This window comes from Egretta garzetta, unplaced genomic scaffold (genome assembly GCF_000687185.1).
Source record: "Egretta garzetta isolate BGI_Z169 unplaced genomic scaffold, ASM68718v1 scaffold117, whole genome shotgun sequence".
Classification (NCBI taxonomy): domain Eukaryota; kingdom Metazoa; phylum Chordata; class Aves; order Pelecaniformes; family Ardeidae; genus Egretta; species Egretta garzetta.
Window position 1 is genome coordinate 3,383,317 of NW_009260479.1, and position 9,674 is coordinate 3,392,990.

The window sequence follows — 9,674 nt, forward strand, 5'->3', positions numbered from 1 at the left end:
GGACCTACCTAGGGAATATTCTTATTAAATAAAGCAGAATTCTGTCACCTTCTTAATCATGAAATATTGATGAAACTGTAAGCAGCCCCTCTGAGGTTTTAGCCTTTGCCCTCTCCTTGTGCGTGTGTGTGTCCACACAAAGATGAAGGGGAAAAAAAAAAACCCTCAAAGCCTACCCATGGAGCTGCAGAATACTAACCATGCTTCTCTGTACCGGTGGATTTTTGCTGAGCTTGCATGAGCATGTGGATTGGAGAAATAAAAATTCTTCACTCGACATTCCCAGAAACCTCTTTTAGACTGAATGAGTAATGGAGCAGTGATTAAACAGAGACAAGGAAGAAAGGACATATTAAAGGGAGGACTGTCCTTCGAATCAACAGAGGACGGGCTAGGTGTTGATGTTCTTCCTTACCTTGAGCCACTCCACATGTTTTGGAGGAAGTAGAGGGATACTGAACTCCAAATATCCTTGAGTGTCAGATATTCCCCTGGCCTTATGAGGCTATGCTTGTAGCTCTGGTTCTTGTTCCTGGATCAAACAGCAACAGAAAAATGAACACTGGGGCAACCCATCTTCACAAGCCAAATTTGGGCCAAGCAGGGCAGCAGGAGGTTTTGGCTGCCAGAGCTCTGAGCATCTGCATTCTCCTTTGGGAAGACTAGAAGTCCTAGAGAAAACAGCACCCAAGACACAGCAAGCTGTGAACTCAAGCTGGATGCACTCAATATTCATCAATACCCACACTTGGGGACAGTTGGAGCTGGGACATGACTCCCACAGGTGCTTGGTCTCAGATGGTACCTGAGATGTTACAGCATGAAGCTTCACACCATCTTTGAAGTGCCAAACCCATGCCAGCCAGGCAGCAGAGGAGCGGGTTAGCGTCAAGCAGCTGGCTGGCAGTGGGGCAGGCAGTACCATGCCCCTTGCACTGTTTAGCTTGTGTCTGGGCACTGCTGGATTCAGCCATCAGTTTTCTGAGGGTCCTCAGAAACAGGAGCCCAGAAAAGTCCTGAGGGGGAAGAGCCAGGGACTATGAATAATGTGGGTGAAATCAAGAAGTTTAGGGAAGAAAAATCACAGGCAAATTTTCATCCCTTCACACTTCTCTATGCAGTGGGAAGGGACAGAAACTCTTTTCAAACCAAAATAACCATGCTCCATTCCACTTATGTGACTCAGCTCCCTGGTCTTACCCAAGACAAATAAATAAAGTGGGAGCTTCCCAGAAGGAGAGAGACATTGGGAACCACAAGAAAGAACTTGGAGACCCGTGCATCACCAGTAATGAATCCCCAAAAGCCTGGGGTTTTTTATCCTTTCAGAAACGGGTTGATGAATAAAGAAGTGATTGGTGACAGCCAATATGGCTTCACTAAACATAAATTATACCTGACAAATTTGGTGTCCTTCTAAGATGGGGTTACAGCATTGGTGGATAAGGGAAGAGCAACTGATGTCATCTGCTTGGACTTGTGCAAAGCATTTGACACTGTCCCACACAACATCCTTGTCTCTAAATTGGAGACACATGGATTTCACGGATGGAACACTCGGAATTGGCTGGAGGTCACACTCAAAGAATTGCTGTCAATGGCTTGATGTGCAAGTGAAGACCAGTGATAGGTGGCATTCTTCAGGGGTCAGTCTTGGCACTGGCGTTGTTTAACGTCTTTGATAGTGACATGGACAGTGGGATTGAGTGCTCCCTCAATAAGTTTGCCAACACCAAGCTGTGTGGTGCAGTCAACATGCTGGAGGGAAGGGATACCATCCAGAGGGATCTTTACAGGCTTGAGTGGTGGGCCCATGATAACCTCATGAAGTTCAACAAGGCAAAGTGTAAGGTCCTGCACCTCGGTCAGGGAAATCCCAAGCACAAATACAGGCTGAGTGGAGAATGGATTGAGAGCAGCCCTGAGGAGAAGGACTTGAAAGTGTTGGTTGATGAGAAGCTCAACATGACCCGGCAATGTGTGCTTGCAGCCCAGAAAGGCAACCTTATCTTGGGCTGCATCAGAAGAAGCATGGCCAGCAGGTCAAGGGAGGTGATTGTCCCCTGTACTCCACTCTCGTGAGACCCCACCTGGAGTACTGCATTCAGCTCTGGAGTCCTCAACATAAGAAGGATGTGGACTTGCTGGAGCGAGTCCAGAGGAGGGCCATGAAGATGATCAGAGGGCTGGAGCAGCTCTCCTATGAAGACAAGCTGAGAGCATCGAGCCTGTTCATCCTGGAGAAGAGAAGGCTGCAGGGAGACCTTATAGCAGCCTTCCAGTACCTGAAGGGGGCCTACAAGAAAGCTGGAGAGGGCCTTTTTACAAGGGCATGTAGTGGTAGGCAAGGGGGGGATGGCTTTAGACTGAAAGAGGGAAAATTTAGAAATACTTCACTCTGAGGGTGGTGAGGCACTGGAACAGGTTGCCCAGAGAAGTTGTCGATGCCCCATCCCTGGAAGCATTCAAGGAGAGGTTGGATGGGGCTTTGAGCAACCTGGTCTAGGGGAAGGTGTCCCTGCCCACGGCAGGGGTGTGGAACTAGATGATCTTTAAGGTCCCTTCCAACCCAAACCATTCTATGATTCTGTATTAAGAATGGGGCTGGTGAGAGAAAAAGTAGATGGGAAAGAACTGACCACAAGGATTGGCCAGGAATAGTAGTCTCGAGGTTATCAGGACTTGCCTGACAAGAAAACATCGCAGTTGGGAGGAACTGGAAAAAGGGAGCAGGGTCAGGCTGGCTGGAAAGGAGGGGAAGGATGGATCAAAGCACTGGAGGAGGAAGGAGGACAAAGACAGGGAGGCTGCAATAGCTTAGAGGAGAGAGATGCATCAAGCAGCAGGGGAGCCTTCTCTCTGCCCACTGCAGTAATGGGGCCTTTGTTCTGCTCCTTTCATGTTCACGCACATCCCTGTCCATAAGGGCAGCTGACAGGAGCTGAATCAATCACTCACTGGTCCCAGCGGAGGGCAGGGCATGATTGATTTGCTCTCCCTGATGGTTGTCTCTGAAAGGACGCACTCTCATTACTGTTAGTTTCTAGGTCCCAGTTCTTTACTCCAGGTCTAAATTCTGCAAACACTCCTGCCTCCACCACGAGCTGATGCAGTACCATAGCTTCATTTCAACTGCCTGAGAAAGCTGGGGGGGGAAAAAAAATCCACAATTAAAAAAAAATAAACAAAATATGTAACCCAACTTTAAAACATGCTGCTGAAACATAAAGCCGAGGCAGTGGCCATGGATGATTTTAGCGCTTGTCTGCTCCAAATTCCAGTCATGCTTGTCACAGTCCCACAGCCTCTCTTTAATTGCCGGGCACAGCTCTTTGTGTTCCTAATCACCACGGAAAAGGCCTCGCTTCCCGCGGTATGGCGGGCACCCTGGGGTGGTTGTGTTTGGGGGCTGAGGGTAAGGCAGCCCTGCCCCTACTCTTACACGCTGCAGGCTGCTGGCGGCTCCAGGAGAGCCTGGAGAAGGGGTGGAGAGGACAGATATGGACTCTGGCCACCAGAGTGAGTTGGAGATACCCTGCCCAATGAAAAAGCTGGGAGATGGAGATAGACCTCTCTTGGATGCACATTCAGGAGCAGAGAGAGGACAGTGGCGCCCAGCAGCAGCCTCGGTCTGCAGTTAGCTCAGGTCCACCGGTGGCACCAAGGTGTGAAGTCAGTCCTTCTGGTTGCACTTTCTGCAATGGACAGTGCTGCAAGATAGGTCAAATATACATCTATGGTGAAGGACCATCCACTTCAAGAAGTTTTCTCCACTTCAGCATACCTTAAGCATCCCACCAATTCCAGCCATGGGTGGAAGCAGTACCAAGGCCATTACAGCAATAAACACACAGTTTATCTGCAGGCTTTAATTATTCACCATTTTAAATCTTTTCCACCTACATGTTCATGTACCCTTCAGCCACTCTTACTTTTAAGCAAATCATCAACAGCAATGCTATTTTCTACTTTAAATGTCGCTCATAGAATCATTCAGGTTGGAAAAGACCCCTAAGATCATTGAGCAAGGAATGATACTGCCCTCCAATCCACTGCCTTGCTCTCTGAAACCCACCTGATGGAATGCAACTCAGCTGTACACAACAGACTGGACGCCATGGAGGATGTGGCAATTCACAGCCAAACAAATTTGCTTCAAAAAAAAAAATAAATGCACGGACCCAGATCTTCTGCATGGTTTGGTTGGAGGAGAGAAAGAGTCTCAGGGACAAGAGGCTTTCAGGACCAGCTAGGGTGACAAGGGTGCATGGTCTGGAAAAACTTAAGTGCCTGCGTATCTAGGAACAGCAAAAGAATGTAACTGTAGAGAGTTTAAAGCCTGTTAGAACCACCAGAAACTGCAACAGCATATTTAGACCCAGATTTTGCTAGTGATATCCTTCTGATGAACAGGTCCTTACAACTGTCCTGCTCTCTTTTTTGCCTGGAGAGTGGGCATCATACCAGGCTGGTGCCGGTGCGATCTAGCTCTGGTGTCCAGGGCAAAGCCCTCCCTGGTTGCAGTGCAGGAGGGGTTAGGTAAGGGCTAGCACAGCCCAGGCTTCCAGGGGCAGTTAGCAGCTTAGCTGCTAATTTGGGAATGTCTGAACTTCACCTCCAAGTTTTGGTGTTTTGCTATGCCTTTTCATTAGCCGTATTTTCCTTCTTCCTTCCTCCCTGCATATCTGTATCGCTGTATCTTTCCAACAAAGCCCAAAGGGTTTTATACTCTCCAGTGAGTGTTCCTAACTATTCCCAGCTCTCGTTACTAGGAATAGCTGCTTCTGCTGGCTGCATACACTGCTCATGTCGGCAATACATTTTCCAGATTCTTTCCACCTTCCCCTCTTTTTTGTTAGAGATGTGCTCCAACATGCGAACAGATTAAGCTGAAGCAGAGGAAACATTGGAGCCAGGTTGGCTCAATAGTTTTATAGCAGCAATTTCTTTCAAAATCAGCACAGAGCTCTGCACAGACAACAGAACAGCTCTTTGGTGTGTGCAGCTTCAGCCTTGCTTTTAATAGCGGCATCCAGTAGATGCCATAATTCTCAAGAAGTAAAATTCTTACTTTCACCAAAAAATGAAGATGATATAATAGTATAATACCAATCAGGATATGACCCTGGTTTCATCTTCTATTCTATGACAAGGTGCAGCAAGGGTCAGCTGCTCCCTGAGGGTTGGGTATCCCTAAGACAAGGGTGACCTGGGGACATGGCAGGACACAACATACCTATGATACGCCATCCTAAACACAACTCTGAAGTCACAGCTTCCAGACGTAGATTTTCAATTGCCATAAACAGGCCTTTCTGCCCTCTTTCTCTGCCTGCTTAGTCCGGCTCCAGTAGAGCTCCCCAGTTTGCACCGGTTCAGAATTGGGCTCTCCAAGCTCTGCTAAGATCTATGCTAGCTCAGTAACCAAAAATAACAGCAGAGAATAAATCCTGCTGAAAAAAGAAACATAAAATAAGAGACAGCATCTGCCAAAGGAGCTCACAGGCTCTGTAAATGAGACAGCAGATGACACAGCAGCGAAGGGAAGATGTCTGATTGAACATGGCAGAGTGTTGCAGGTTGGGTGTCTGGATGCCACACACTGATTATGCTGCTACAGCACTGCTTAGACTTGTATTTCCACCCTGATGTACTAAACCCTTCTGAGGTTAATCTCACCCAATTTAGGAATACAAATAACCTCAAAAAGCCCCATTTCAGAAGCCTCTATTCCTCGGGAATCCAATGACAGCATGATGACGTTGCTCTAAATTCTCCTCCAAGCAAACTAGGCTTAGTCACCGCTGTGAAATTATTGCCTTCTTTCCTGCCTCTCTCCTGCCTTTCCTGCCTGCTCCCTGTTTGACACTTTGCACTGTGACAGTCATCAGCCTGTGTATGTGTCCTGGTTTCTGTTGGGATAGACTTAATTTTCTTCCTAGTAGCTGGCACAGTGCTGTGTTTTGGTTTTAGGGTGAGAAGAATGTTGATAACTCACTGATGGTTCCGTTGTTGCTGAGCAGGGCTTACACCAGTCAAGGACTTTTCAGCTTCTCCTGCTCTGCCAGGAGCACAAGAAGCTGGGAGGGGGCACAGCCAGGACAGCTGACCCCAACTGGCCAAAGGGCTGTTCCATAACATATTACTTGTATGTTCTTTTATCATTATTGTTATTATTATTATTTTTCCTTCCTTTTCTCTCCTATTAAACCATCTTTATCTCAACCCACGAATTTTACTTTCTTTTTTTCCCGATTCTGTCCCCCATCCCACAGCGGGGGTGGGGGGAGTGAGCGAACGGCTGTGAGGTGCTTAGCTGCCTGCTGGATTAAACCTCAACAATATAATATAATCAAAAGCGCTGCTTCTGGCTTCAAGCCATTCCAGAAAGAAATTTTCACAGCACCCTACATTAAAATGCAACCCCTGTCCTGTACCTTCCCACTATGTAACTTTCTGTTCCTTTCCTCCACTCCATGCTTTTGGGTTTAGGGGGGGTGGGTTTGTTTGTAATTTTTTCTTTTTTTTTTGTACTATCGCATTATCCCATGTTGCAATTGTAAAAACACATTATAAAAGCAGCCAATATTGAACTAATTTTATCACAGGGCTAGTAATAAAGTTTAACACCAACTATAATATTGTTGTACACCACAAATATTGCAAGAGAACAGTAATATCCTGTTAAATTCATTTTCCACCCAACACCACAAGATCTGTTGAAAGATGTTAAGGGTGAAGTGTTTGTAGGTTTTTAATTTTTTTTTTTTTTACTGTATTTTTGCAAAGCACCATAAATGTTTAAATTTCATAAAAAAATACATCACAAGTTTGGCAGTAATCATTCTGGTGACACATCTAATGCCTTCATTGTCTGAAAAGTAATGGATGGCCGGTGGCTACCCTGCAAAGCAATATACATCATTAGAACGAGCTCATAGAAAGGAAGGGGTAGTTTTAACACGGCCCCCATTACTTGTCCCCTCGTCATGCTTTATATATTTATTCTGAGGCACCCTAGGGTATAAGATGCAATTATCCTTGGGCGGGGGGGGACGACGACGATGACAGAGAAATTGCTAAAATGTTAAGCGGCTCACCCCAGGTGACACAGAAAGTTTTATGCTACTTCATGGATCTGAATCAGCATCCCTGGTGCGGCGGCTGGGCTATCTGCTCCTCCCACGGGAGGAGGACACGGATGGCTAAATGGTTTTTCTTGCAATCAGCCCTGTCTGAGAATGCTGGCCACTTTCTACTGCCTCCGAGGAAGGTTTCATCCACCTATAGGAACACACAGGATTAATTAAAAGCATTCTTTTAAACCAATTAACTTAAACTGGTAGAAACCCTTGTGTAGATACTCTCAGTGGATTTAAACCTATTTTTTTAAATTCAGTTTAACTTGAGGCTCTGCATTTGCCAGCTGTGTCCCCAGCATCTTTCGCATCTTTTCAACTGCTTCTGTTTTTAAGCTAATTTTAATTAAGCTCATACACTCTATGTGGTCAGATCCCAAAGGGTCTGCAGAAAGGCAGGCAGAGACACCAGGAAGAGGAGCACAAATCAGTTCAAGGCAATCCCAGGCACCACAGCCCAGCTTTTGGCAGGTGCCAACTGTTTTAAGTCCAGTGTGTGTGGACCGTGAGACACCAGCGCTGTCCTGATGAACTTATGGTCTCCATAGAAATCAGCCTAGACTTTAATGACTGCATTCATCCATAGACAGGAAAAGCAAAACAGAAAATACGAGTGATGGCGAGCAGCTTACTACAGAAAATCAGCAACAAAGTGGGAGACCCAATGTGTCCTGACGGTTGGTGCTGCTGGCATCCTGCCTTCTCCCAGAGCAGGGCTAAACATGACCGGGGGACAATTCTCAAGGCTGACTTTGTCAAGACGATACAGCATGGAAATCACAATACATAAGTTCTTCTGGCATGGAGTCAACCCAAAAGGCACAGTATTCATGGGAACTGTCCATGTCTCTAAAGAATCAAAACCCACTGAGAGATGGAAAACTGTAGATTTTATTGACCATTCTTTGATCTAAACACATACACTACACATTAGTCAACACACCTCAGGAAATATTCTTAAACTTGTTCTGTCCTCATTAAGAACAAATGGGAGGATATAATGCCACTTACCCATAAATCTTTCCTCTTTTTAAAAGATCATTCAGTGGTTTTTTAATTTGTTAATACATGTGCCAAGCAGACAGTAGACTGAAGTGTGGAAGACTCCAGTCCTTTCTGAGCTCTATCCCACTCTTTTCCATCTCTCTGTAACTAACTCAGGGATGCTAATGCTCCAGGAGGTTTTCTTTTGTGGATTTTAAACCCCATTCCCACCTCCTAGCTAAACCTAGACTTTGATTTGTCAGTCCTTTATAGACCCCAGAACTGAGATGGCCATGCAATAGCGACTGACTGTCTCTCACTGTTGCAGATCATGTCTGTAACTAAGATCATGTCCCTGAGGGTAGGAAGCAAAGCCCATGGAAGTCTGCTGGTCGGACACTCAGTACACACATACCTTCATATATGGCCATTCTTGTAAGTACAACATGGCAGTAATGACACAACTGCTTTTGGACGGGATCTTTCCTCAGTCACCAAGCATTTCTTAAGACCACATCCTCAAATGTCTTTAAAAACCCATTCTCCTGCAATATTGGGCCCTTTGTGCTGTGATTAAGATTAACTTGAGCTTTGGATGCGTGCAAGCAGTAGTCTCCAGGACAGCGCTCTGTGCGTGTGTGTATACACATTAAAGCCACAATCGGTGGCCAATATGCCCTGCTCCTCTAAATAACTTTGCATTTCTAGCAGGAATTGTAGCCTTCGTGGGAGCTTCTTTTTCAGTTATAGACTGAGGCTGAAAAGGGAAAAAAAAAATCACTTGACATCCACTGTGAGAGGCTTTGCATTGTTAATTTATTCCCCCAGAAATTAGGAAACTTGTCATGGAGAGATATAAAAGGGGAAAGGAAAGGTCTTAAGGACCTGTGAAAAGCGGGAAGAAAGAGGAGAATAGGAAAACAAAGTCACAGACACCACAAGAAAAACAGATATCAAGAAGATTATGAGAGACCAGGTGCCAATATATTAGTGGAAGGATTTCTCATGGCTATTCTCCAGTAGAAGCTCAGGAAAATGAGTCTGTGAGATGGGCAAGCAAATAAATGCCAAGCAGAAGCTTCACTGCAAGTGGAGAGCAAGAAAGCAGCAGGATATCTGAGCTGGTGAAAGTTTGTAGGTGGGCTCTGGGAAAGAGGTGGAGGTCTAGCTGCCTTCAGCAAAATGTGACAAGAGTCAGGATGCAATGGAAAGACTTTCCAGTGACGGGATTTCCTGTCATCTTGCATCTTAAAGCACTTTGTGATGCAGTGAGAATTGGACATGAAAGGGACCTTCCTGAACTGCTACAGCTTTATGTGCATTCTGCCAAGGTGGAAGTCACATCATAAAGGGGACGGGGTCGGTAAGGGCCCTTAAAGCATCATCACACCATTGTCTACTGGTAATAAACAACATCCTTTTCTTTCCTCTTTCTCCATATTTACCTTTCTACCATTTTAATTCTTTACTTAACTTGTCTTAAACTGCCCTTGATTTGCATCCATTTAAGGGAGTAAGACCTTTTACATGATTCCCTACAGTGGAGCAGTG